We start from the raw sequence: 27815 nt of genomic DNA on the forward strand, positions 1-27815 counted from the left end.
AAAGTGCTAGGATTATAGGTGTGAGCCACTGTGCCCAGCCTACATTTTTATTTAATATATTTTAAGTCACTGTGCTCAAATAAGCAGTAAGATTTGGAATCTGATCGACAGTTCTTATTTTGGGGCATCAAGGAAAATTTCCAGCTCAGTGAACAAACAGGCAGTTTAATGTGGTATAGAACAGTGGCTTTCAAACTGGCTTCACGATAAGAAATCCATGTTAAATGATAACCCAGTGCACGCACGTGCACGCGCACGCGTGCGCACACACACACACACACACACACTCCTACATCACTGAAACTGAAGTATCTTCAAGCAGTGCTGCACTAGAGGAAAATGCACATGAAAGTGATTTCTTAGGAAATATTCCCAGGGAAAAGAGAGAAGTGAGAAAGTAGGAGTAGGGATGCCACGTAAGGGTACAACATCAAGTCAAGTCCTACGGAAGGGAATTTTGATTCATTCCCGCAGAGGGCCCAGGGAACATCATAGGTCACACCTCAAAGTCATCCCAGTGAGATGGCAAAAGAGCTGGAGTATGTCTGTCCCCACCCTCATCAGTCATTGGTTAAGGGCTGTGCCGGGAGGGAAGGGACACAAATTCTCAGGCGCTTCTGGCTCTCTTGCACCTTCCAACAGAATGCTGGCTTTTGTGAAAGAATGCACACTGGAATTCAGCTGGTCTACAAAGAGATGGCAGAGGGATCCCAGATGACATAGGTAGAGCAGGGACAGCTTCTGCTACAGCGCCCTATATTGCTTTTGTTTTCTGATATTTTTCACAGCTGCTCTGCTAACTTTGTTACCACTCACGCATCTGCCTTCCATCTTCCAGCATTTTGTTGCTAGTTCTTGTCTGTTGTTGCCTCTTCTGTTCTCTTTATCCTTCCAGTTTTTATAAGATTGTTTTTATTCCTTTTCAGTCATTTCAGAGAGGCTTCAGGATGGAGCTGTGATAAACACATGTGTTCAGTCCACGATGTTTAACAGGGACTGCCTCCTGATTTTTCCATATGAATTACTGAAGAGTAGGTAGCAGACTGTCTTGATGCCCTTCCCCATGTCCCCTGAACTGAGCTGACCTGACCTGCAGCTGCAGTGAACTTAGGAATCCTAAGCATGCTGACGGCTTGCCCACTCAAGCACCTGCCTCATTCTGCTTCTCTGACTGAGGATTTCCTCCAGTACAACAAAAGCTTGCCCAACCTTCACAAGGCATCCTAGAATTGCTGGGGACAGAACACCCCTCAACCCATGAAGGATGAGGATCAGTGGATTAATATCCAACCATCCCATACCTTGGTGGGAGGCATTCTGTGTGGTTCCTCAGAGGTCCCAAATGGGAATGAGCCCAAATTGCCCACAATAATAACCCATTCATCAATTCAGTTTTCTGTTTCACCTCTCTCACTTTCCACACTCACTCACTTGCTCTACCTGGGATCCTCTCCAAGAGAGACTCTTGTATCCAAAGCTTTGTCACAAGGTTTGATTTTGGAAGAACTCAAATTAAGGTAATGGGTACTGGAAGTGACTATAGAAAGTATATTCTCAATGGTATGGTGGCAACAAAAACCCCACTGGTGGTGGTGAGTAAGGTGGTGACAAACCCTGGCACTTCGAAGATTCCATACCTACACTTGACCCATGGTGTACTTGGATGAGGTAAAGGTGAAAGAGAAGCTTAGCTTATGCAGTAGGGCTCATCCTCCTGAAGGATGTGGGGTTGTGATAGTCACAGGAATTGAAGAGTTGTCTTGTTCTTGTTAACTGCCTTAGAAGAATTGGGAAAAAAGAAAGACAGGTTTATATCATCCAATTATCCACTCAGAGCATAGTAGTGAAAGCCAGAAGGCCTCCTTGGAAGGATCTAAAGTGATCTCCATGTCCTTAGCCAGGCGTGGTGGCTCACGCCTGTAATACCAGCACTTTGGGGGGCTGAGGCGGGTGGATCACTTGAGGTTGGGAGTTCACAACCAGCCTGGCCAACATGGTGAAACCCCGTCTCTACTAAAAATACAAAAATTAGCTGGGCATAGTGGTGCACGCCTGTAATCCCAGCTATTCGGGAGGCTGAGGCAGGAGAATTGCTTGAACCCAGGTGGCAGAGGTTGCAGTTGGCCGAGATCATGCCACTGCACTGCAGCCTGGGCAACAGAGAGCCAGATTCCATCTCAAAAAACAAACAAACAAAAAAACTCCATTTCCTACAACCAGGAAAAAATGTTCTAAAAAATGACACTCAGGGGTTCGTTGCAAGAGTAACAGAACTACAAAGCCGACTGAAGGCACAGTCCAAGCAGGCCTCTGATGTAAAAGTCAAAGCCCTAGAGGAAGGAAACGGTCCCTAGAACCACTGGGGTGCAGGCAGGCATCTGGGTAGACATGCTTGAGAACCTTGAACCCCTACATTCCCTGAACCCTCCAGTCTAGAAGTATCTTGCACCCCATTAGTTGAAGAGAACAGCTTCCCACTGCCTAGAGACTCTACACAGTCCTCCTCTGAAGCAGACACCTCCAAGATTGCTTCAAAGTCTGCCACCGCCTGCCCCCATTGCGTCTATTCCAAAAACTAGGAACAAGTCTCAGCAGGCCCCGAGCAGGGCAGCATAGTTCTTGCTGTGAGAGATGTGGCAGGTTGTATTTTCTAAAGAAGGCTGCAACAATATCTCTCATCCCATGGCCTGACAAGGGCAAGGTAATCAAGGCTCAACCACTCAGAATTGAAGGTGCGGTCATTCACTGAGCAAGCAACGATGACTAGTGGAAGTGCTAGCCAAGGATTCGGGAAATCTAGAAGAGGTGGTGGAGCAGAGGGATGATGAGTATAGATTATAGCCTTGGGACTAGTGGCAGCAGTGAAGATTGTAACTTGTTCCACATATTCTTCTATTTTCAATCATTTTTGGAGATTGCAGCCAGCTACAACCCTGAAATGTCAGTAACAAAGCAAACTCAGGGTGGGCATGAAAGGAATGAACATGGTAGTCACTATTGATACCCTGCCCACGGCCCACCTGTTAGTTCCCCTGCAGCTTGCAAACATGTCCATACACACTGACATCTTCATACCACGAGTGCCGTAACTCTGCTTCTCTGCTGAGGCCCTTCTCAGCCCGTGGTGAGAGTAGCCTGGAAGTGCTGAGGGCATAGTGCCCCCAAGGTCAACCTTTAATCAATAAGGTTCAAGAGTTAGAAGATAAACACTCCCAACTTCCCCATCCCTCAGTGAATTCCTCCTGAGGCGTATTCTACTCGGTTTCTCAGAGGCTCCCCAGTGGAAGTGAGCCCCAGTGGCTCAGGAAAATGGAACCTACTAATTAAGGCACCCCCTTCATACTTTTCTCCTTTCTTTCTCTCCCTTTCTTCACTCCATCCCATGAAGTTCCTGGGATCACCAAATAAACCATCTGTAATCAAGTCTTTATCTCAGTCTGCATTTTGGGGAACCCAAACAAAGATGTAAGTTTTCATCATAAGTTTGCCTGTCTACATTTATTTCTTATTTGCTACAAATATTATTGGTAATTTTCTTGACAAAAGTAATATGCTGTCAGTTGATAGGCTTAAATAATACATATTTGTAGTGATACCTGCAGTAAAAATGTGAAGAGCAATTTTAAAAAGTTATTTTCACTAGTTTATGAAAAACGAAGAAATTGAACTTTGAAAAAATGCAGCAGTACATCCTAACACTGTATAAAGAGGAATATTTTCATAACTGTAGAAATGGTTGGCAGGGCTGTCAACTATCCAGGGATGATTTTGAAATTGCTCTCATTGGCCAACTACTATGACCAACAAAATCAACATTTTCACAATGCAGGCAAAATAAACATCATAAGTCAAATTTAATAGGTGTATGTTTTTCCTTTAAAAGTTGTTGAACTATCTAGGATACTCAGCCCTTTATTTTTCATTTTACAGCAGAGTTTTTACATACTCAAATACACATACACACACATTTGCATTCAGACATACATGCACATGTCTTTTTGTATTTTAAATATTTTCAAAGTGTAGCTCTATAGACTCATGTATTTTAACTTTGGTAATGGATGCAGTATTCCCTTTGGAATCCAGCTTATGAAGAAATTCATGCTGAGGGCAAGTATATAGTAATTCTTTATCTCCTGCATATGCTAGGAAACCCTCTAGGAGGGATATTACTAAGACAAATTTAGAAAGACCTCCACATGCAGAGACAAAAATGTCAGTGGCATACTGAGAAAGCCAGTGAGTGGTCAAAAATCAGGAATAAACAAGCTTTGCTCATTTAAAACCATATAAATATTTGTTGATACATCTTGTTTTGTTTTCACTTTTAATGGTATGTTAGTTTGTGAAACCAAATGATATCCAGATTCTTTCTTCCCATAGGCTTATTAATACCAAAATATGGCATATTTGCCTCCATATACAGGCTTTGTTGAACATCAGTTGTTTCTCTCTACCTTTCTCCATTTCAAACATGTGATTCTAGTGCGAACTTCTAATTATGGACCCCTGATCTCTCTGTTCCAGTCATAGGGCAGGAACGTGGTTAATTACCTGCATCAAGCACTGTCTTTAGTGATTGTTCAAAGAGGCTATGACAGCTAAACCAATCAGAGGCCTTCCCCAGAATTCTGAAGTGGAGTTCCACAGGGAGGAAGAGCTTTCTATTCTAGTGATGATGTCTGGAAGCAGCCATGTACCTCCACCACATGGAGAAGGCTGGTATGAAAGAATGAAGTTGAATTGTACAGACACATGATACAAAGTGCCAAGTCCTCAGTTCTAGAGCTGGAGAATCCCACTGGCCAAATCTGTGCCCCCTGTCTTCTGGGGCTTGGTCCTTCTTTCCTCCCACTTTCTGGGAGTGCCTCTTGTATCTCTCCCTTTGTTCCTCTGTGGTGCTCAAAGTAAGCCAACGTGTGTTCCCACTGTTTACAAACGAGAGCTCTGATAAATGTGCTGCATTTACTTTTGTTATTTTTATCAAATAGTTATGAACTCAATTGCTTAATTAGGCAAAGCATTCTGCTGCTTTTCCTTTTTGATATCTCAGTAATTGATTTCTAAGGAATAGATGGCATCTCGCTGGAATTGCTTTCACCTGTTGCTCTTTCACCCAGCCTCACCCAGCTCTGGGGTAAGACATCTCTTTCCTCAAATCTCAACAAGTAGTCCTGCTGAAAAACAAAAAAGAGAACCACAATCACTAAGTAGACTGTCCTAAAGCAATCTAACTCACCAGAGCCAAGGTCAGACCACCAGGTGGTCCTTACATATGCAAACCAACAGATGCTTCCTGTCCCTCTTAAAGGAAAAATGACTTATTCCTGAAAACACCTCCCTCTGTGGTAAGAGAAGTTAAGAAGTATTACAAGTGGCCAGGTGTGGTGGCTCACACCTGTAATCCCAGCACTTTGAGGGGCCGAGGTGGGTAGATCATGAGGTCAGAAGTTCGATACCAGCCTGACCAACATGGCGAAACCCTGTCTCTACTAAAAATACAACAATTAGCTGGGTATGCACCTGTAGTCCCAGCTACTCAGGAGGCTAAGGCAGGAGAATCACTTGAACCTGGGAGGTGGACGTTGCAGTCAGCCAAGACCATGCCACTGTACTCCAGCTTGGTCAATAGAGTGAGACTCGACCTCAAAAAAAAAAAAAAAAAGAATCACAAGCACAAAATATATAGCATTGTTCCTTCCAAAACACCAGAGAAAGTATCAGAAATGCAAAGTCCCCAGAAACCCCGACTGAAATACTAAGGACTCTCCTAAGTCAGCTCCGACTTGCACTGTGTGACCTTGACCTAACATACAACTTAGTCACTCAATCTCAGTGACCACCGAATAAACAGAGATAGTAACACTCATCTTTATATTCTTACAGGGGCATCTTAAGGATTAGCAATGGAGCAGATGTCAAAGCACTTTGAGCTTCATTGGAAGAAAGACAATTATCTCAACTCCATTATTACCTATTTTATGAAGTTTCAGACATGCTCATACATCTCCAATCCAGTCTGGGCCCCTCAGTAATTTATCTTAAAAATGTTAGCTCTAAGTTCTAAATTTATCTTCAAAGAATCAATATGTCAGTATGTTCAATTCTTTGCCTTCTACTTTTAAACTTAACTTCCTTGTAAAGCAACTTTTTTGATTACCTACTCCACCCTGACTCATTCTGATCATCTGCTCCACCCTGACTCATTCAGATTACCTGCTACCTGCTCCACCCTGACTCATTCTCCACCTTGCATAACCATTTTTTTCCCACCAAAGCACTCACCCCCGTCACTCTCTTTAAATCAGCCAATCGGAATTAGTTTAGCCTGTGCGGTCTAACCCTAGCCAATGGGTGAACGACACAGCACCAGGGGCCATGTGTGTCACAGATAAGAACCCCTTCCCCTCCCTTGTCCAAGTGTGTGCTCACCATTGCTCCATCTGTAAGGGCGCACCCTTCTATAGAAGTAACTTGCCTTGCTGAGAATCAAAAAGAAAATTTTATATTCGAGTGCTATGTCTTTTGCGGCATGAAAACTTTATATATAACAACAACAAAAACCCATCTTTGCAAAAAGAAATTTATTTGCAAGGACACAAAACCACATTATTTCTAATTCCAAAAAATTGAGTCCTTAAGAATCCACCAGTAGGGGAATGGTTAATAAACTACGGCACATCCATATAGTAGCATGTATCAGAAACTGTGGTATAATAAAGGCTACCTTTGGGTGGTAATGACAGGGACGGGACTCAAAAGAGTCAACTGGGATGCTGGAAATTTTCGGTATCTTGATTTGGCAATGGTTGCATAAGAACAAACATGAAATTTAAGATCTGTGCATTATACTATATGTATTTTTAAATATTTTAAAAATTATACTCACAAAGATTAATCACTAATGATTTAAGATAATCCTTCTGATATGAAATGAAAATAATGTATAAACACAAAACCAGCAGGGCAGAAAAACCACAGACACAGCAAGTCCCCAATTCCCTTTAAAAATGGACTCACACAGGAAAAAAGAACCAGATGGCAGCTACAAAATACTGAGAGCAGTGGAATTGCAAACGACTTAAAATAAATATTATAAAAGCAATACAAAATTATTTTTAGGCCAGGCACTGTGGTTCATGCCTGTAATTCCAGCACTTTGGGAGGCTGAAGAGGGAAGATGGCTTGAGGCCAGTGTTACAAGAAAGGGGTCCGGATCCAGACCCCAAGAGAGGGTTCTTGAATATCACACAAGGAAGAATTCAGGAAGAGTCCGCAGTGCAAAGTGAAAGCAAGTTTATTAAGAAAGTAAAGGAATAAAATAATGGCTACTCCATAGACAGAGCAGTCCTGAGGGCTGCTGGTTGCCCAATTTTATGGTTATTTTTTGATATGCTAAACAAGGGGTGGATTATTCATGCCTCCCCCTTTCAAGACCACATAGGGTAACTTCCTGATGTTGCCATGGCATTTGTAAACTGTCATGGCACTGGTAGGAATGTAGCAGTGAGGATAACCAGAGGTCACTCTGGTCACCATTTTGGTTTTGGTGGATTTTGGCCGGCTTCTTCACTGCTATCAGGCCCTATCAGCCACTGTGACTGATAAGGCCATAAAGACCTTATCAGCAAGGTCTTTATGAGCCGTATTTTGTGCTGACCTCTTATCTCATCCTGTGACTTAGAATGTCTTAACCATCCGGGAATGCAGCCCAGTAGGTTTCAGCCTCTTTTTACCCAGCTCCTATTCAAGATGGAGTTGCTCTGGTTCACAAGCCTTTGACACCAGGAGTGCAAGACCCGCCTAGGCGACAGCTTGAGACCCTGTCTCTACAAAAAGGAAAAAACTTTTTACAAATTACTACATCATAAAGACTCAGATAACGACCCCCTCAATAAAAAGGGGGGAAAGGTAGGAAAAAAAGGTGAAAAAAAAAGAAAAAAGATGAAGAAAAAGCTAGTGGGAAAACCGAAGCTCTCAACATGTATTTTACTCAAATGACTAGAAGAAACAGTGGCATATGGTGTAAGAGAACCCTTCCTACTTGGGAGCCTAGGAAAACTGCCCGGTCAGCTAATTTGCCGTCTGACTTGGGGCATCACACATCCCTTTTTATTTTTATTTATTTTTATTTTTTTGAGACGGAGTCTCGCTCTGTCGCCCAGGCTGGAGTGCAGTGGCCGGATCTCAGCTCACTGCAAGCTCCGCCTCCTGGGTCTACGCCATTCTCCTGCCTCAGCCTCCCGAGCAGCTGGGACTACAGGCGCCCGCCACCTCGCCCGGCTAGTTTTTAATGTATTTTTAGTAGAGACGGAGTTTCACCGTGTTAGCCAGGATGGTCTCAATCTCCTGACCTTGTGATCCGCCCGTGTCGGCCTCCCAAAGTGCTGGGATTACAGGCTTGAGCCACCGCGCCCGGCCCACACGTCCCTTCTGAACCTCAGTTTCCCCATCTGTAAAACGCGTCGGTTGCGCGGGATGTCGTCGAATGTCCCTTCCCGTCCAAAGTCTGCGCTTCCAGGTAGGAGACGCAAGGAGCTCTCAACCAGGGAGAAGCGTCGGGGACTGTTCGCGGAGCGTAGCCGGGCGCGTAAATCGACGCTGCCCGGGCCCGCGGGACACGAAGTGCGACCCAGATGCCCCAGCCCAAGCAGGGCTGCCGGCAGCTGGCTCCAGGGCCGCTATTCCCTCGCCTCGGGCTACTGAACGGGGTCCGCGCTGCTCAAGGCCTGCCTCTCCGGCTCACCTCTAGGGAGACCACGTCCCGCAGTAGCGGATGCTCTGCGTGCAAAAGCAGCCCCGGCCTCGGCCCGCCCCAAGCATTGCCACTCAAGCCTGTGGGGTACCGAGAACCCTGCGCAGGAGAGGTCCGCCCACCGCCGCGCTCATTTTCTGCCTTTCTATTGGCGGAGACAGCCCCCCCCCCCCGGGGGGGGTGGGAAAGGAGTCTGGGCCCAAGGCATTGTGGGAGACGTAGTCCGCCCGGAGACAAACCCGACCGCGGTCCCCGGAGCGGTCCCCGGGGCAGATAGCCTGGGCAGTGCCCGCAGGCCAGAGGCAGGAAAATCCGCAAACTGGCCGTCAGGACCCCAGTGTTGGCCAGAGCTGTGACCCGAGACAAGCCATTTCACTTCTCTAAGGCCTCTGTATATTCGTCTATAAAAAGTGAAATGTGGAAGGACGGACTGGAAGGTCGTTTTCAGCTGCGAACCCGTGGCAAGGATTATTGTTTGGCGCCCCCGAGCAACTACAGAGGACCCTGGGCAGGAAGGGAATCCATGCAGGAAAAATCCCTCATCGCCCAAGCCCGGCGTCTCTTTTCCAGTTTGCAGCTGTACACATGCACCCGGCCTTCGCACACCGCTTTGTTTTCGCACGCGGTATACCTGCGTTTGGAGAAAAGCTCTGCCCACCTCCTCTGCCGCGGAACTCCCATTCTTTCAGCTCCTCCTTGGTGGAGCCTGCCCTGTCATCACCTCCCTAGGCAGAGACGCTGCTCCAGCACAGCTGTTGGACGTCTTCATTTTATTTAAAAAAAAAACAAAAAAAGAAAGAAATACACACACGCACACATACACACGGAGAGAGTGCGCGAGAGAAACAAGATCTCTCTCTCTATATATATATTTATATCTATCTATCTATCTATCTATCTATCTATCTATCTATCTATAGATATCTATATTTATCTCTCTCCTTGAACTCCTCGCTTGAGCCCAGGGTCTCCTCGAACTCCTGGGCTCAAGGGATCCTCCTTCCTCAGCCTCCCGAAGTGCTGGGATTACAGATTCACCTGGCTGACTCTCCATTTTAGTACCCACCACCATGTTGCTTACTTGTCAGTCTCAACATGGGGTGCCGGAGAGTGGGAGGTTGGCCTGTATCTTGGTGTTCCTAGGACTGGCGCTGTTGAAGAAATGGTTGCCCCAACCCTGCTTGAAAACAGGTGAGAAGCTGCCTAGAAACTCAAGTGGAAAATCTCAGAATGGAGAGAGGCACCCTTCATGGTCTGTGATGGAATAGTTGTATATTTTGCACAGAGCAATTACTGGAGGCACATGCAGTGAAATGACTGCCTTTTTTTTTTTTTTTTTTTTTTTTTTTTTGAGACAGAGTCTTGCTCTGTTGCCCAGGCTAGACTGCAGTGGTGCAATCTCGGCTCACTGCAACCTCCACCTCCCGGGTTCAAGTGATTCTTCTGCCTCAACCTCCCGAGTAGGTGCGATTACAGGCACGTACCACCACGCCCAGCTAATTTTTGTAGTTCAGTAGAGACAGGGTTTCACCATGTTGGCAAGGCTGGTTTCAAACTCCTGACCTCAAGTGATCCGCCCATCTTGGTCTCCCAAATTGCCAGGAGGCATGAGCCACAGTGCCCGGTCCTTTCCCATTTTTAATTGGATTTATTTGTAAGAGCTCTCTGTATATTAAGAAAATTATCTCTTTGTCACAACTGTTGCTACTATTTCTCAGTTTGCTGTTTGTTTTCTGCTATAGAAATTTGAAGTTTTTATGCAGTCAAATTTGTTAATCTTGTCTTTTTTTTTTTTTTTTTTTTTTTTTTTTTGAGACGGAGTCTCGCTCTGTCGCCCAGGCTGGAGTACAGTGGCCGGATCTCAGCTCACTGCAAGCTCCGCCTCCTGGGTTTATGCCATTCTCCTGCCTCAGCCTCCTGAGTAGCTGGGACTACAGGCGCCCGCCACCTCGCCCGGCTAGTTTTTTGTATTTTTTAGTAGAGACGGGGTTTCACCGTGTTAGCCAGGATGGTCTCGATCTCCTGACCTCGTGATCCGCCCGTCTCGGCCTCCCAAAGTGCTGGGATTACAGGCTTGAGCCACCGCGCCCGGCCTAATCTTGTCTTTTTATAGCGTCTGAGTTTTGTGTTAGAAAATCCTCTGCACCGGCCGGGCGCGGTGGCTCAAGCCTGTAATCCCAGCACTTTGGGAGGCCGAGACGGGCGGATCACGAGGTCAGGAGATCAAGACCAGCCTGGCTAACACGGTGAAACCCCGTCTCTACCAAAAAAATACAAAAAACTAGCCGGGCGAGGTGGCGGGCGCCTGTAGTCCCAGCTACTCGGGAGGCTGAGGCAGGAGAATGGCGTAGACCCAGGAGGCGGAGCTTGCAGTGAGCTGAGATCCGGCCACTGCACTCCAGCCTGGGCGACAGAGCGAGACTCTGACTCAAAAAAAAAAAAAAAAAAAAAAAGAAAAAAAAAGAAAATCCTCTGCACCACTCCAAAAGAAGTGGAATTCACCTGTTTTTCACTAATTAACTTCTTTAATCCAAAAAAGAGATGCAAAGTGAAGTTTAGCTAGTGAATCTTATCCACTACCCTGGTAGCATCTTTATTAGTCCAGACTGACCACATGCAAACAGCACCACCTCCAGGTCAGCCTAAGAAGTCTGCACTAAGCAGAACTCCAGGTCATAACCCCTCCAGTGATTTTCTGGGGGTGACATTTTATTAACAAAGATGGGTTTCCCCACATGTCCATCCTTACCAGTAATGGAAATTTACACAAAAGGGAAAAGATACTGGGGAGGTTGGGGATGCACAGCTGGAACTTTCCAGCAGCCCAAGAGTTCATTTACCTCTCTGTTCCTAACCCATGTCAACCCTTGACCACAAGAACTGGCACTAGCTTGTCACTGAAGGGTCCTAGAGAAGCCATCTCCTCTGTGTCTGATTCTGGGAGGTTAGTTCTTGCCAGTGTTAAGGACCTATCCTACATGAGACAGAGAGGAAGTCACACTTAAGATCAATATATGGCATAATGATCCTACTGAGAAGGGCCCTGGTAGCCGAGGCAGTACTCTAAGACCAGCCTGCCACAGTGAGGCAAGCCTGGAAACAAAGCCAAGTTCAAGGTTGCTCCCCCAAGACATTCCTTTCTCTATTGGCCAAACCACAGGGGTGAGAGAGGCTCAGTTCCACCAGGAAGCATTCTTGGTTAAAAGCTTGAGAACTAATCTGGCTAACTTAAGTAAAAGAGACTTATTGAAAGACTGTCAGGGAACTGACAGAATAGAAGGAAGCTGATGGATCAGGCTTGAGAACAGTTAAGAACCGAGAAACAAAGAGGAAGGCCCCAAGAACCACAACAACAGTCTCTTAACAGAAACGGTTCAGCCTGCCCACCCCACGACCTCTGGTGGTATTGCAGCCATCTGTGTTTCCCCGCCCTTCTCACCCAAATGTCCACGTACAAGGAAAGAGCATTTGGTTGGCTGAGTCTAAGTCACATACACACTCCCTGGCTGCAGCAGGGCGAGAGAGGATCTGATCTGGATCCTAGCTTTTCTTACTAAGACCCCACACAAAGGCAGATTCTCCACTCTGGAGACTGAAGGCCTATTAGGCAGAAACAGTGTCACTACTTGTTTTTAGACTCTGAGCAGGAAGGGACTTCACCCCAAAGAATGCTACGCCTAAGGCATCTGGGGGCCCTTACCTCATCTAGAGTTGATGAAAAATGGTGTGTGTGGGGACGGGGAGAACTGCTTCTCCTAACAGTTCTTTCCATAACAGTTTTGATTGTAAGTTTAGTCCATTAACATTCAAGGTTATTATTGATCTGTAAGGACTTACTCTTGCCATTTTGCTATTTGTTTTCTGGTGGTTGTGGTCTTCTCTTTCTTCTTTCCTTCCTTCCTGTCTTTCTTCTTGTGAAGGTGATTTTCTCTGGTGGTATGATTTAATTTGTTGCTTTTGTGTGTGTGTATTAATTGAGTGTGTGTGTTTTTTTTTATTTGAGGTTCCCACAAGGCTTGCAATACTATCTTATCGCCCAGTGTTTTAAACTGTTAACTTTACACTGCTTGCAATAAGGAACAAAGAAATAAACAAGCAAAAAGAAAACTAACCAAAACTCTACACTTTAAATTTGTCCCTCTGCTTTTTAACTTTTTGTTGTTTCTCATTGTACTGTGTCTTGAAAAGTTGTTGTAATTATTATTTTTGTTTGGTTCATCTTTTAGTTTTTGTTGTTGTTTTTTTGAGACAGAGCCTCACTCTGTCACCTAGGCTGGAGTGCAGTAGTGCCATCTCGGTTCGCTGCAACCTCCACCTCCTGGGTTCAAGTGATTCTCCTGCCTCAGCCTCCCAGGTAGGTGGGACTACAGGCACATGACACAACGCCCAGCTAATTTTTTTTTTTTTGTATTTTTAGTAGAGATGGGGTTTCACTGTATTAGCCAAGATGGTCTCAATCACCTGACCTCGTGATCTGCCCGCCTTGGCCTCCCAAAGTGCTGGGATTACCGGCGTGAGCCACTGTGCCCGGCCTCATCTTTTAGTCTTTCTACTTAAGATAAGAGTTGTTTGCACACCACAATTACAGTGTTATAATACTCTGTGTTTTTCTGTGTACTTACTATTACTCTAGTTTTGTACCTTCAGATGATGTCTTATTGCTCATTAATGTCCTTTTGTTTCTGATTGAAGACATTCCTTTAGCATTCCTTGTAGGATTGGTCTGGTGTTGGTGAAATCCCTCAGGTTTTGTTGTATGGGAAAGTCTTTATTTCTCCTTCATGTTTGAAGGATATTTTCACTGGAGATATTATTCTAGGGTAAAAGATTTTTCCTTCAGCACATAACATATATCATGGCACGCTCCCCTGGCCTGTAAGGTTTCCACTGAAAGTCTGCTGCCAGATGTATTGGAGCTCCATTGTATGTTATTTGTTCTTTTTCTCTTGCTGTTTAGGATCCTTTCTTTATCCTTGACCTTTGGAAGTTTGACTATTAAGTGCCTTCAGGTAGTCTTCTTTGGGTTAAATCTACTTGGTGTCCTATAACCTTCTTGTACTTGAATATTTATAGCTTTCTCTAGGTTTGGAAAGTTCTCTGTTATTATCGCTTTGAATAAACTCTCTACCTCTGTCTACTTCTCTACTTCCTCTTTAAGGCCAATAACTCTTGGCTTTGCCCTTTTGAGGCTATTTTCTAGATCTTGTGGGGATGCTTCATTCTTTTAAATTTTTTGTCTCCTCTAATTGTGTATTTTCAAATAGTTTGTCTTCAAGCTCACTAATTTTTTTCTTTTGCTTGATCGATTCCACTATTAAGAGACTCTGATGGATTCTTTATTATGTTAATTGCTTTTTTCATCTCCAGAGTTTCTGCTTGATTCTTTTTAGTTACTTCAATCTCATTGTTAAATTTATCTAATAGAAATCCAAATTCTTTCTCTGTGCTATCTTTAATTTCTTTGAGTTTCTCCGAAACCACTATTTTGAATTCTCTGTCTGGAAGGTCACATATCTCTGTTTTTCTCTGATTGGTCCCTGGTGCTTTAATTAGTTTGTTTGGTGAGGACATGTTTTCCTGGATGGTCTTGATGCTTATGGATATTCAATGCCTGAGCACTGAAGAGTTAGGAATTTATTGTAGTCTTCTCAGTCTGGCAGTGCATTACCCTCCTGGCTTTCCTATGTGCCAATACACATGGAGTATTCCCAGCCAGAGAGGCTCCCTCAAGCCTCAGTGTTCAGGGTTTTTACTGGAGCTTCATCACAGAGGCATGCTTGATTGTCCACATGGATCCTCTCAGTTTTGAGTTTCCAGTTCTTCCAGGGGTGGCCTAAAGTCCAGACTCTAAATCTCTTAGTCGGTTTTCCTGGCCTGGCTAAACCCCACACTAAATCTCATTATTAGACTATCCGTTATGACCCAAGACCCCCAGGCAAAGATACCCCTGTTAGGCATTACATGTTTCAACAGATTACCTCCCAGGAGTCTAGGACAAAGGCCAGACCTCTTTTTGGTCAAGGTTAATTTTTATTTGAAGCTATACAACATGCCACCACTCTGTTATCCTTTCTGTTTTATCTTCAAAATAACCCTAATTGATGGGCAAGGATGTTTATTATTATAAACAAGATCTCAAGAGGGAAGACACTTGGGCAAGGATGCACAGTTGATCCTGGACTCATGGTACAAGACTCTTTCACTCTTTGAGAGCCCCAAGTCCTGAGAGGAAGATGGAAACAAGGTGTGCATATGTGTGTGTGTGCGCATGTGTGTTTGTGTGTGTAAATGTGTATCTAATGAGTATGTGTGGATATGTGTATGTCTCTGTGTGTTTGTGTTTATATGTGGATGTTTGTGTGTCTATAAGTATCGTTATATATGTGTGTATCTGTCCAGTGGTGCACATCTGGAATGTCAGCTACTCAGGAGGCAGATGAAGGAGGATCACTTGAGCCCAGGAGTTTGAGACAGAGAAAATTTCAATGATCTTCTTGCAGTTAGGAAAAGAAACCTGGGACTGGACATAAAAAGACATAAAGCACAGCACAAAGAGGAAGAGAAATATCTAATGAAAAACAAGTGACCAAGAATTAATTAGTTCATCTACAAAGAAATATAGCACTTTAGCAGCAGAATGCAACTGGAAGATAATTTCTTTTAGAACCCTGATAATCTTTGTGAGAAAACTGTCGATCACATATATTAATTGCCAAAATGTGCAGGACTCTGTGCAACATAACTGGGTGGTAAAACCATCTTTCTAAAACTCATTATGCTACAAGTGGCATTCAACTCTTTCTCAACCAAGATTTCACAAACCTATCTCCAGCTTCCAGATGGTGAGGGAAAGTGTGATGAGATTTTATGATAAATTGTGCCTGTCTCTGAGCCCATCTCCTCCTATTGAAGAGAAGGAAAATGAGGCGAGCACATTACAGCCCTGCCGACAAAAGTCACAAGATAAGCAAATAATTATTATTTAAAACCAGAGAGTCCTATAATTTATTTACGAATGCCACACATTCTATATTAGATCATCCATTTCAATTTACTTGTATTCTTTGAAGCAAATTTGTAAGATTTGAATTATTCAGAAAATGCTCCCAAGCTAATAAAAGAAAACACTTTAACCACAGGAAGTATCATGCCTCACAATATGGTGTGGTGGTGAAGGGTGCAGGCTCTAAAACCAGAAAACACAGGTTCAAGTCCTGGCTCTATCACCTTGGCAAGGTTACATGGTCTTGTTGTGCCTCCATATCTCCATCTAAAATGTAGGGATGACAATAATAGTGTCTATTTCATAGAGTTGTTTTGAGGAAAATAATATATATAAAAAGCACTTTGAACAGCAGTTATTGCTATTTAAGTGTTTGCTATTGTTATTTTAACATTTCAGATTATAAATATCTACCCTGTTATTCAGATGACAAGCATCCCTAAGCTGATAACATGATGAAGAGCTTTTGGTTTTCTCTCTTATTTGTTTTTTGAGATGGAGTCTCGCTCTGTCACCAAGCTGGAGTGCAGTGGCGTTATCTCAGCTTACTGCAAACTCCACCTCCTGGGTTCTCACCATTCTACTGCCTCAGCCTCCTGAGTAGCTGTGACTACAGGCACCCACCACCACGCCTGGCTAATTTTTTGTATTTTTTTTTAGTAGAGATGGGGTTTCACCATGTTAGCCAGGATGGTCTCGATCTCCTGACCTTGTGATCCACCCGCCTGGGCCTCCCAAAGTTCTGGGATTACAGATGTGAGCCACCGTGCCCCACCACTTTTGGGTTTCTTAATTTCCATCAGCTTTGTGAGGGAAAAAAATACCACATGAAGAAGAGCAACTGAAGCAGGCGTGAGAAGGAAGCTTGGCTTAAGATTGGAGGGTTTGAATTTATTAGGCTTTTGTCTTCCAAAAATTTCCTAAGCTCCATCGATAAGAAGATGTTCAATAGCAATCTAGCTAAAAAGGACAACAGACCCCACAAGATACTGAGTAGACATAAAAATAGAAGGGTAATAAATGAAATATGGAAAACTACACAACAGAAAAATAAACAACTACCAGTACCCAAAACATGGCTAAATCTCACAGGATTATGTTGAATGAAAGAAGCCAGCCACAAACGCACACATACTGAATGGTTCCATTTATATGACATTCAAGAACAAGTGAAACTAATTTTGTCATGTTTTGGGTGCTGCCAAGATGGGACCTTGAACAGTGTGTCCTAACATGGTGGAAAGGACAGAAAAACAAAAGAAGAAAACCGAGCTAGGTAGCTCCCTCAAGCCCTTCATAAGGTCCCTAATCTCATTCATGAGGGGGCTCCTCCCTCATGACTTAATCATCTCCCAAAGACTCCACCTCTTGATGCTATCACATTGGGGTTTAAGTTCAACATGAATTTTGGAGGAGACATAATCATTCCAACCATAGCAAATATACTTTACTAAAAAAGAAGAAAAAAGAAAAATCTTGTCTCTAAACATAATATTTTAAGAGTTTATATATTTACACTCCAGTTTTCCACTTGCTTACATACATATTTTTGACTATGAGTGTCATTCTTAGCTGAGAAAAGTTTCAGTAAGTTAATTTGTTTTCTCACATTATCTATTAATATCTTATTCAGATAAAACCAAATTTCTAACCTAGATTTGAGGTTAAGACAGGAACCCACAGTCATTTGTTGCAATGTGAGAATGACATATTAACTAGCAGAATCCAACTATAAAAATAAATTTAAGAGCACATTTCTCTACTAATGACTCCCCCAGACAAATCATTACTTGGATAGCAATGAATCAACCAAAAATGGAAGTGAGAACAGTTTGAGTCCTTTTTGCGATGGATGGATGTTTATGAGACTATTAAGTGAAGAGGGTTCAGAAACAAGGGGATAAATGGCATGCTAATTTGGGGTTGAATGGGGTAATGAGATGATCTTGGAAATGTAAGAATCATGCTTAATGGTACTTGTCTACTTGCAATTCAATAAACCAATATAGTAAATTCAAAGAGACAAAGGACATGAGCACTCAGGATAAAATTACAGGAATAGTGCCGGGCGCAGTGGCTCACACCTGTAAACCCAACACTTAGGGAGGCTGAGGTGGGCAAATCACCTGAGGTCAGGAGTTTCTGATCAGCCTGGTCAGTGGGGTGAAACCCCATCTCTTCTAAAATACAAAAATTAGCCAGGCATGGTGGTGGGTGCCTACAGTGCCAGTTACTTGGGAGGCTGAGGCATGAGAATCACTCGAACCAGAAAGCAGAGGTTGCAGTGACCAGATTGCCCCACTGCACTCCAGCCTGGGCGACAGAGTGAGACTCCGCCTCAAAAAACAAACAAACAAACAAAAATTTACAGGAATAATTTTGGCAAAGAGGCACCAAAGTTGAGATAAGGGTCACTGTTCCACGTCTGACACCTTTAATTCTTGAGTCATGGGGATGGCAAGCCACGAACAGAGTCTTCTGACTGGAAACTAAAACCAGCCTTTAGGGTGGGTTCAGAGAGACTGTTCAGACTCAAGATGTGAAAGCAGATGTTGCCTGGTCGAAAATATCCCGAATGCAAGAGCATTTTCAAAAACAGTGGTGCTCGGGGAAAGAGAATGCTGTGTGTTTAAAAATAAATTTAAAAAAAAAAAAAAAAAAACAAACTTAAATGAATAGAAACAAGGAAGAAAAAGTGACTACACGGTAGGGTGACCATAAGGTTATGTTTGTTGTCCTGGTGCAATTATTATGGTGCCCCTTTCACTCTCTGAAGTGTCTGGATTTGGATGAAAAAGCATATGATCACCCTACTAAAGAGAGGAAATTAGCCAGAAGACCCATGTGTCTATTTTAAAAGATATGGACTGGCCCACAGCCAGGTACCGCTGCCCAGCTGAGCGGTGTGCACCACCTCTGCCTCGCCCCACCCCGCCCTGCCCGGGTCTCCAGGAAGGCTGGAGCGGAACCCTCCGCTCCCGCGCTGTTCTCGTGCCATCTGCAGGTTTTATGGGGAACTGCTTCTCTGCATACCACTATCCTCCACCCCGCCTCCCCATCCTGACCCTGGACAGCCTTGGACTTGGCCAAAAGACATTTAGAGCACGGGAATCCCTGGCTGGGGAGTGGGCTGGACCCGACAGTGAAGTCCACGTTACAGAATCAGGCGGGCCCAGCTTAAACCAACAAACCTAGCTGCTCCTCTTCCTACCCACTCCTGTCCTGTCTCATTTTGTAGACGGGAAACTGAAGCCTAATTCAGATTTTTCATTGGTAGGATTGTGAAGCATATAGCTGGAGCCTCCCAGGTGCTATTCCCCAAATCTCTGTCTTTCCCCTAATAAGAAACCAGTCAGGACTGCTGGTGGCATGTGCCTGTGGTCCCAGCTACTTGGAAGGCTGCCTGGAAGGATGGCTTGAGCCTGGGAGGTGGAGGTTGCAGTGAGCTGAGATCATGCCACTGCCCTCCAGCCCTCCAGCCTGGATAACAGAGTGAGATCTTGTCTAAAAAAAAAAAAAAAAAAAAAGGGGGTAGGCATGGTGGCTCACATCTGTAATCCCAGGACTTTAGGAGCCTGAAGTGGGTGGATCACCTGAGGTCAGGGGTTCAAGACCAGCCTGGTCAACATGGTGAAACCCCATCTCTACTAAAAATACAAAAATTAACTGGGTGTGGTAATGTGCACCGATAGTTCCATCTGCTCCAGAGGCTAAGGTAGGAGAATTGCTTGAACCTGGGAGGCAGAGGTTAGAGTGAGCTGAGAAGACACCATTGCACTCCAGCCTGGGCTACAAGAGAAAAACTCCATTACAAACGAACAAACAAACAAACAAACAAACCAGACCCATAAACGGCTCACACATTGGAATTAGCAGGGAAGAGCTTTAAAGCAACTATATACATACATTAAAGAAATATCAATACTTGCTGAAGATGGTTAAAAGATAATTTAAAGAAATAATTTTTAGTATAAGTATGTCCTAAATATGCATGGTACATGCATACTAAGTAATTATTTGTAATCAGAAAACTAAATTTAAGTGGGTGTCCTATATTTTATCTGGCATCTCTACCCCAAAGCCAAGCAGGAGAGAGTCCAGAGTGCTATCTTCCAGCAGATGACCTAGCCTACGACAGGGCCTGACCAGGGGCAATTGTGCATTGGATGGGTTAGAGATGTTAGTCATTCAGTGTGTCTAAGGTTTTGCCAGACCTGCATACAATCAATATTATTTTTATTTAATATTTTTGTCTAGAGCAACTTTAAAAATTTTAACCTTTTATTTGGAAATAGAGATTCAGAGGAAATTTCAAAGATGGTACAGAGAGGTTTCATGGACTCTTCACTCAGTTTCCTCCAAAGGTTCTATTTTGGATAAATGTAGGACAATATCTAACAATGTCACATGTCTAGGTCTATGCCATTTTATCACATATGTAGACTCCTTTAACCACTGCTACAGTCAAGATACAGAACTGTTCCACCACCACGAAAATCCCCCTCCTGCTATTCCTCTGCACTCATTCCAGGCTCTTTCCCTCTACTATTCCTACTCCTGGGAACCGCTAATCTGCTTTCTGTCTTTATAATCTTCCAACTTCAAGAATACTATAAAATTTTAAAATTAGCCAGGCATGGTGGCACGAGCTTGTAGTTCCAGCTATGTGGAGGCTGAGGCAGGAGAATCGCTTGAACCCAGGAGGTGGAGGCTACAGTGATCCTGCCACTGCAGTCCAGCCTGAGAGACAGGGTGAGACTCTGTCTCAATGAATGAATGAATGAATGAATGAATGAATGAATGAATGAAGGCCTGGCACAGTGGCTAACACCTATAATCCCAGCACTTTGGGAGGCCGAAGCAGGTGGATCAGTTGAGGCCAGGAGTTCAAGACCAGCGTGGCCAACATGGCAAAACCCTGTCTCTACTAAAGATACACTGACATCACGGTGTAAATACTCCACTAAAAATGACCAAGATCATGCCACTATCCTCCAGAAGGGCCAGAGTGAGACTTTGTCTCAAAAACAAAACAAAAATCAAACAAAAAAAGAACATTATACAAATGGAATCACAAAGTATGTGGCCTTTTGAGATTGGCTTTTTTTTTTCCTACTCAGCAAATGCTCTTTGAGATCCATCCAAGTTGTACATGTTCCTTTTTATTTATTTATTTATTTATTTTGAGAGGAAGTCTTGCTCTGTCACCCAGGCTAGAGTGCAGTGGCGCGATCTCAGCTCACTGCGACCTCCACCTCCTGGGTTCAAGTAATTATCCTGCCTCAGTCTCCCAAGTAGCTGGGATTATAGGCACCCACCAACGTGCCTGACTTTTTTTTTTTTTTTGAGACAAAGTTTTGCTCTTGTTGCCCAGGGTGGAGTGCAATGGCATGATCCCAGCTCACTGCAACCTCAACCTCCTGGGTTCAAGTGATTCTCCTGCCTTAGCCTCCCGAGTAGCTGGGACTACAGGTGCCTACGACCATGCCCAGCTAATTTTTTTTTGTATTTTTAGTAAAGACAGGGTTTCACCATGTTGGCCAGGATGGTCTTGATATCTTGACCTTGTGATCTATCCACCTTGGCCTCCCAAAGTGCTGGGATTACAGGTGTGAGCCACTGTGTTCAGCCACCATTTTATATTTCTACCAGCGATGTATGAGTTAGTTTTGTCTGCATCCTCGCCTCAATAATTTGATATTATCACTATGTTTGATTTGAGCTGTTCTAATAGACATCTAGTGATATCTTACTGTGGTTTTAATTTGCATTTCCCCAGTGGTTATTGTTGAAGATCTATTCATGTGCTTTAAGCCAACTCATTTTTAAAACCTAAATACATGTATTTAAAAAGGAAACTTTTGCTTTAGGAGGCCAAGGCAGGTGAATTGCTCAAGCCCAGGAGTTCACCACCAGCCTGAGCAACATGGTGAAACTCCATCTCTACAAAAAATACAAAAATTTCTGGGCATTGTGGTGTGCACCTATGGTTTCAGCTACTTGGGAAGTGAGACAGGAGGATTGCTTGAGCCTGGGAGGTCAAGGCACCGTGAGCCATGATTGCACCATTATACTCCAGCCCAGGTGACAGAGAAAAGCCCTGCCTTAAATAAATGAATAAAAGGAAATTTGTGATTAGTGGTTCTCAAAGTGTGGTCCCTGAGGCAGTAGCATCAGCATCACCATCACCTGAGAACTTGTTAGAAATGCAGATTCTCAGGTGCCACCCCAGACCTCCTGAATCAGAACCTCTGAGGAGTGGGTTCAGTGATCTGTGGGTTAACAAGCCCTCCTGGTGAGAATCGGTCTCATTTACTACAAATAGAAGGTAATGGTAAAAATAAATGCATCTGCATATCACCTGAAATCCTCTTGTGGGCACCAGGTTCACACACCACACTTTCGGACAGGAGTCCCACTCACAGAGGCTATGACAACAAGAATGCTCCTGTCCCTGGGGCTGTGCAGTGACAGCTCACGCAGCTCCACGTGGCAGTTCGGAGTTTGGGAAGCGCTGATGCAGTCCTACCACAGCCCTTCCTGCCCTTCAGTGGACTGAGAAAATCCAGGCTCTGAGGAGGGCGACACTTGCCCAAAGTCACCCAGCAACATGGTCAGTCTCCTTTCCCAGGGTCCTCACAATGCCTGGCCTGTTTAAAGCCTGCCTCTATTCACTGCTGGGTGAAAAATCCAGCTCCAAAACAGAATATGGGGAAGGATACTATCTTGTGCAGCTTATGTTTATAGCTGCAGACACATGGGAAAAAAAGTCAGAAAATACTGTCGAAGCAGCTATTTGGGAGAGAAGGGGTTTGCTGTTTTTTTTTGTGTGTGTTAATTTTTCTATATTTCATAATTTTTATCACAATAATCATGTTTAGTTACATAATCAAAACTTATTAAATATAATATTAAAAATTGACATGAAGCCTGATCCAGCCATGGCCTATTATTGGCAGAGTCAGGAAGCCTTCCAGATAGAGCAGCCCCGCACCTGCCGCAGGTCACACCCTGGGCCTGGGCACATGCTAGGCCCTACATCTGGACATTCTCACCCTGTGGTGGCCTCCACATCCGTACCCACCAGCACCTCCTGTGGGCGAGGCCCTCCCCTGCATCCAGCCCTGAGGACCCCCTAGCCCAGAGGGCACCTCATGGTGTGAGAGTCCGCCTGCCTGTCTCTAAAGAGAGGAAAGCTCCTTGGGACATGTGTTCCGCTTGACCATCACCCCGGCCTGGTACAGAAAGGTGGACAGTGGGTATTTGGTGAATAAATGATTGAATGATTGGAATGAATCCCCAAAATGGTAATTTCGTGAGGCCCTTCTCCAGCTGGCCCAGGTGGAACCAGTTCCACTTTTCACAGCAAAGCCAGGTGTGAGGAGCGGGGCAAGTATGTGTGAGGGGCCAGGTTCTCGAAGGCTGGATGGACACGGGGCTTGTGGCTGGTCTGGGGATGGCAGTGCTGCTGTGGGAGCCTCTAGGAGGGCTCATCCCTGGAATCCCCCCGGGTATCCGGGTGCCTCCAGCTGCTGTGTGGCATGAGAATTCCTGGCTGGTGGGGACAAACAGGGACTTGTTTGGATTGGCCACCTGGTCCAGCCCAAGGAGCTGCACCTCCAGCCCCTCAGGGAAAAACTCACTTCTGATGTGTGACAACAGCTGCAGGCAAGGGGAGGGAGAGGTGTGCTGGGCCTCAGCCTTAGAAGTCAGAAGCCAGTTCATGCCCCTATGTGGGAAAAGGATGATATACGTGGGAAAGGGATGTGGCCTCTGCTAGCTCTAGAGTCCTGGGTTATGGTCAGAACCATCCCTTATGGACTCAGTGACTTGGGCTGACCCAGCCCCTCCCTGAGCCTCATCGGTGAAACCAGGGCTGGGCCAGGGCTCTCAACAACTCCCAGCTCCAACCTCTGGCTTTGTCCCAGGAGGGCCGGAGATCAGACAGAGGTGACCTAGGCTCCCCTGTTTACCTCAGCCTCCTTGTGGAGCCTCCCTCTTTCTGCCAGTGAGGTGGGTGGGGCCAGAAGGAAGGGCATTCACCTGTGGGTCTCTGACTTCTCTGCCCAGGTGTGCCTGGAGAGCCTGGTCTATACCCAGTGCTCTGCTATACCCCATGGCCTGGTCGCAACCTCCCTGCCTCCAGAACAGCCCTGGCCCAGGGAAGAAGCTGGTCTCTGCATCAAATGATAGGTAGAAAATGGAAGTGGGGATGGTAGCTCTGGAAAGGAGTCAAGGAAGAGGTGTCGTCCCAAGGATGTGGAGGGTTTTTCCAGAATGGAGCTTGACTGGTGCGGGCAAACATCAGGAGTTGGGAAGGGTGGCTCCCTCTGTGGGAGCTGGGGCGACTTGCCTGAACCAAACGGTGGTAGGCTGTGGGTAGGGCAGGCAGAGCTGGGGTGCCTGGAGCCTGGGGTCCCTGTCCTTGCAGAGGACTGGAATGCAAAACAAGTGTCCCCTGCCCTCTGGCTGGGGGACATCCTCTACTTCCAAGCCCAAACACACACCAGCTGCCACAAGCCACTGGGGTTCTTCAGAGGACCAATGGGCAGCCACACCCATGCTGGGCCAGCCTTCTGGGCCCACCTGCACCCTGTTCGGAGCCCATGACTGAGGGACTCTCTAGGGACAATGGGGCAGTCTCATGCTGCCCTTTTACAGGTGGATCAGTCCCTGGGATGTGGTGTTGGGCTGGGGTGGGCTGAGGCTGTTCTCTGCCGGGGTGCCTGGTGGACAGCAGGTGGAACAACTACTTGGCTTTCCTGGACCCCAGGACACAGCTGAACACTGCACTTTGCCCTGGATGCCTTCGGATTCTCAGGGGACTCTGGGAAGGAAGAGGGGGATGCCCCAGCAGGAGGCCAGGGCCCTGGGCCAGGTTTGTTCCCCTTAGTCCCTCCAGCAGGCACCTCCTCTCCAGATCGACATCACCTGATTCCTGGAGGCCTGGGTTACTGACCAGAGCCCCAACTCCCTCACCACAGCCTGTTCTTACGTCAGACCAGCTAGTATGAGTTCGGAGCTGAAGCTGGTGGAGAGAGAACACAGGGCTCTGTAAGAGTTCTTGGCTCCCTGCTGCAGTGGGCCCCATAGAAGGCCCCCCAGAAATCTGCAGCTGCTGTAAGTCACTGGGAGGAAGCTGCGGCAGACATGTGTTTCCCAGCCTGGTAGATGCAGAGGGGTGTCCAGGCCCCCAGCGGGAGGCCCAAACATGGCCTTGGATGTGGCAGTGCAGGAATTCTAGCCAGCTCTGGGGCCCTGGGCAAGTCATTTAACCTCTCAGAACCCCATTCCTTGTCACCATAGGGCTCTTGTGTGGATGTAAAGGACCCCCAGGGCACTTATGTCCCATCAGTGGAAGCCTAGCATGGGTGGAGACCCCCAAGACTGAACTCAGTGGCGGGATCCAGCCTGCCCAGCTCTCCTACATAGAGCCCAGAGCCAGCAGGGTGGGCTTCCTGGAGACGCAGGTGCTCCTGCGGGCTGGGGAGCATGAGCAGGGGTCCCTTTGGGGGGGTGGAAGAGGCTGTGGTCAGTGGAGGCCATAATGAGGCAAAGCTTGGGCAGAAAAGGCATGATGATCGGGGGATCTGAGACCCGACAGAGCCTGGGCTGAGGACACTGTGGCCACCTCCTCCAGGTGCCGCTCAGGCTGTGGAAGCTGAGCTAGGGCTGGGCCCCCTTGTCCTGAGTAAGGCCTCAGCAGTCTTGGAAGCTATATCCAAGGTGACTTCATGTAAGGGAGCATCTGAGCATTTTTTTTTTTTTTTGAGACAGGGTCTTGCTCTGTCATCCAGGCTGCAATTCAGTGGCACTATCATAGCTCACTGCAGCCTCAAACTCCGGGGCTCAAGCAATCCTCCCATCGCAGCCTCACGAAGTATTGTAATTATAGGCCTGAGGTACGGAGCCTGGTTTTAAATCTTAATAAATATCTGCTCCTGGTCTGCTTCCCTGGCTGACACACATGCTGACATGTTGCGCCTAGACAGACATGTTTCTGGACTTGGTTCCATTTGTTCTGACAGGCTCCTCCCTCTCAATGACCACATGTTACAGTATGTGGCTATTCTTACACATTTCTGTATAGAACTGAGGGTTAATGTATTAATGTCAAAGTTCTACTGGTTTTCGAGGCTGGGTGGAATGTTTGGGTTAATTTAGTTGCGGGCATCTTGACAATATAGGCTTTCCCTCCGGGAACGGTGATTCTGGGACGCAGGTTTTGCACATTCTGGTTTATTGCTTGGCTCGCTGCCACAGAGGGATGGCACTGCTCCACACGCCATGCCCAAGAGATGTCCCACCTTATCTTTCTAAATCAAGCTGAATGTTCTCAGCTGACAGCATATCATCGGTGCTGCGGGGACTCACACCCCACAACCCGAGATGAAGTGAGGCGGAGACTGTGGAGCAGATCCGTGCTGAGTGCATTCGCCCTTCCTGACCCGCACTGCTGCTGGCTGGGGCTGTGTCTGAGCTGTTAGAGGACACTGATTTGGTGATGGGGTGGGGGGCAGTACTGGAGGGATGCCCCTAACCTTCCTCAGCTCCTCCTGTTCACCTAACACTTGGCCACCAAGGCCCCTGACTTCGAAGCCCCAGTAACCACTAACAGGGTGCTGCATGGGAACAAAGTGTAGGCACAGAACCTGGAGTTCAGGTCACTCCTCCTTCCAGTCAAAGCCTCTGCCCCTCCCAGGTGATTCCACCCTCATTCCTCCATGGGCCAAATATCCTAAACAAAGGCCTGGACAGGGGGTCTTTATCCAAATGCCCAGAAAACACATGCGGAAAGGCTCTGCATGCCCCCTGTGGCCTGCCAGAGGTAAGAGCCTGCCTGTCAGAATGCACAGTCCAGGTTCTTGCAGGGAGGTGAGGAGGGGAGGAAGAAAAGGTCCCCCTCATTCTTTCAGCAGGAACCTAAACTTGGGGAAGCCAGACCCAATACATTTCTTAATTCTGATACTTTTATAACTGGTTACAGCGGGGTCACACGCACAACTATTTTCCAACATCTTTCAATGGTCCACACAACATCCTGTACCTTCTTTGTTTTTTTTTTTTTATTTTGTAAAGCCAGGGGCAGTGGTTCATGCCTGTAATCTCAACACTTTCGGAGGCTGAGGCAGGAAGATTGCTTGAAGCCAGGAGTTTGAGACCAACCTGGGCAACACAGCAAGACCCTGTATGCAACAGAGAAAAACCCTGTCTCAAAAATTTTTTTTGTTAGTACAGTGGCATGATCACAGCTCACTATAGCCTCCAACTCCTGGGCTCAAGTGATACTCCCACCTCAGCAGCTGGGACTCTCAGGGCGCACTCACCACATCTGGCTGATGTTTTAATTTTTGGTAGAGATGCAGTCTCACTATGTTGCCCAGACTAGTCTTGAACTCCTGGCCTCAAGAGATCCTCCCAATGTGACCTCACAATGCACTGGGGTTACAGGCATGAGCCACCATGCAGCCCCTGCAAAATCTAACTGTTCTTCAGGTGCTTCTTTTGGGCCTCCTAGCTAGACTGTCATTGGCAAATACTAGTTTATTATTTTCCCACATTTATGTTAATGGATTTCCTATGTTTCCATTTCTCTAGACTAGGTTTCAGCAGCAGCACTATTGACGCTTTTGGGCTGGATAATTCCTTTGTTTTGGAGCTGTTTGTTCAAGAGGGATGTTTATCAGCATCCCCAGCCTCTGCCTGTTACATGCCAGTAGCACTTCTCAGTGTGACAGCCAGAATCACTTCAGATATTGTCAAATATCCCCTAGGGCAAATCACCTCCGGTTGAGAACTGCTGACCTAAAAACCTCTGGAACAATGTTAGATCATGGTAATGATAGCACATACTGCTCCTGACCTTAATGGGAATCCCTCTAGCATCAAAGTATAGCAGTACCTACATACTACTGTCTGGGCTGTTATTAGTACGCTGTATTAGTCCATTCTCATGCTGCTATGAAGAAATACCCAAAACTGGGTAATTTATAAAGAAAAGAGGTTTAAGTTGACTCACAGTTCTGCATGGATGGGGAGGCCTCAGGACACTTATAA

General features: G+C 45.8%; 1 long non-coding RNA gene across 1 annotated transcript; it reads right to left on the bottom strand.

Moving 5' to 3' along the window:
- Positions 1–27815, bottom strand: LOC116275787. The gene is made up of 3 exons (XR_004185091.1): positions 27778–27815; positions 3021–3172; positions 1–1777 (listed from the first exon to the last, which is right to left on the bottom strand). It is a non-coding gene; the product is annotated as an uncharacterized LOC116275787 (long non-coding RNA).

This window comes from Papio anubis, chromosome 7, assembly GCF_008728515.1.
Source record: "Papio anubis isolate 15944 chromosome 7, Panubis1.0, whole genome shotgun sequence".
NCBI classification, from domain to species: Eukaryota; Metazoa; Chordata; class Mammalia; order Primates; family Cercopithecidae; genus Papio; species Papio anubis.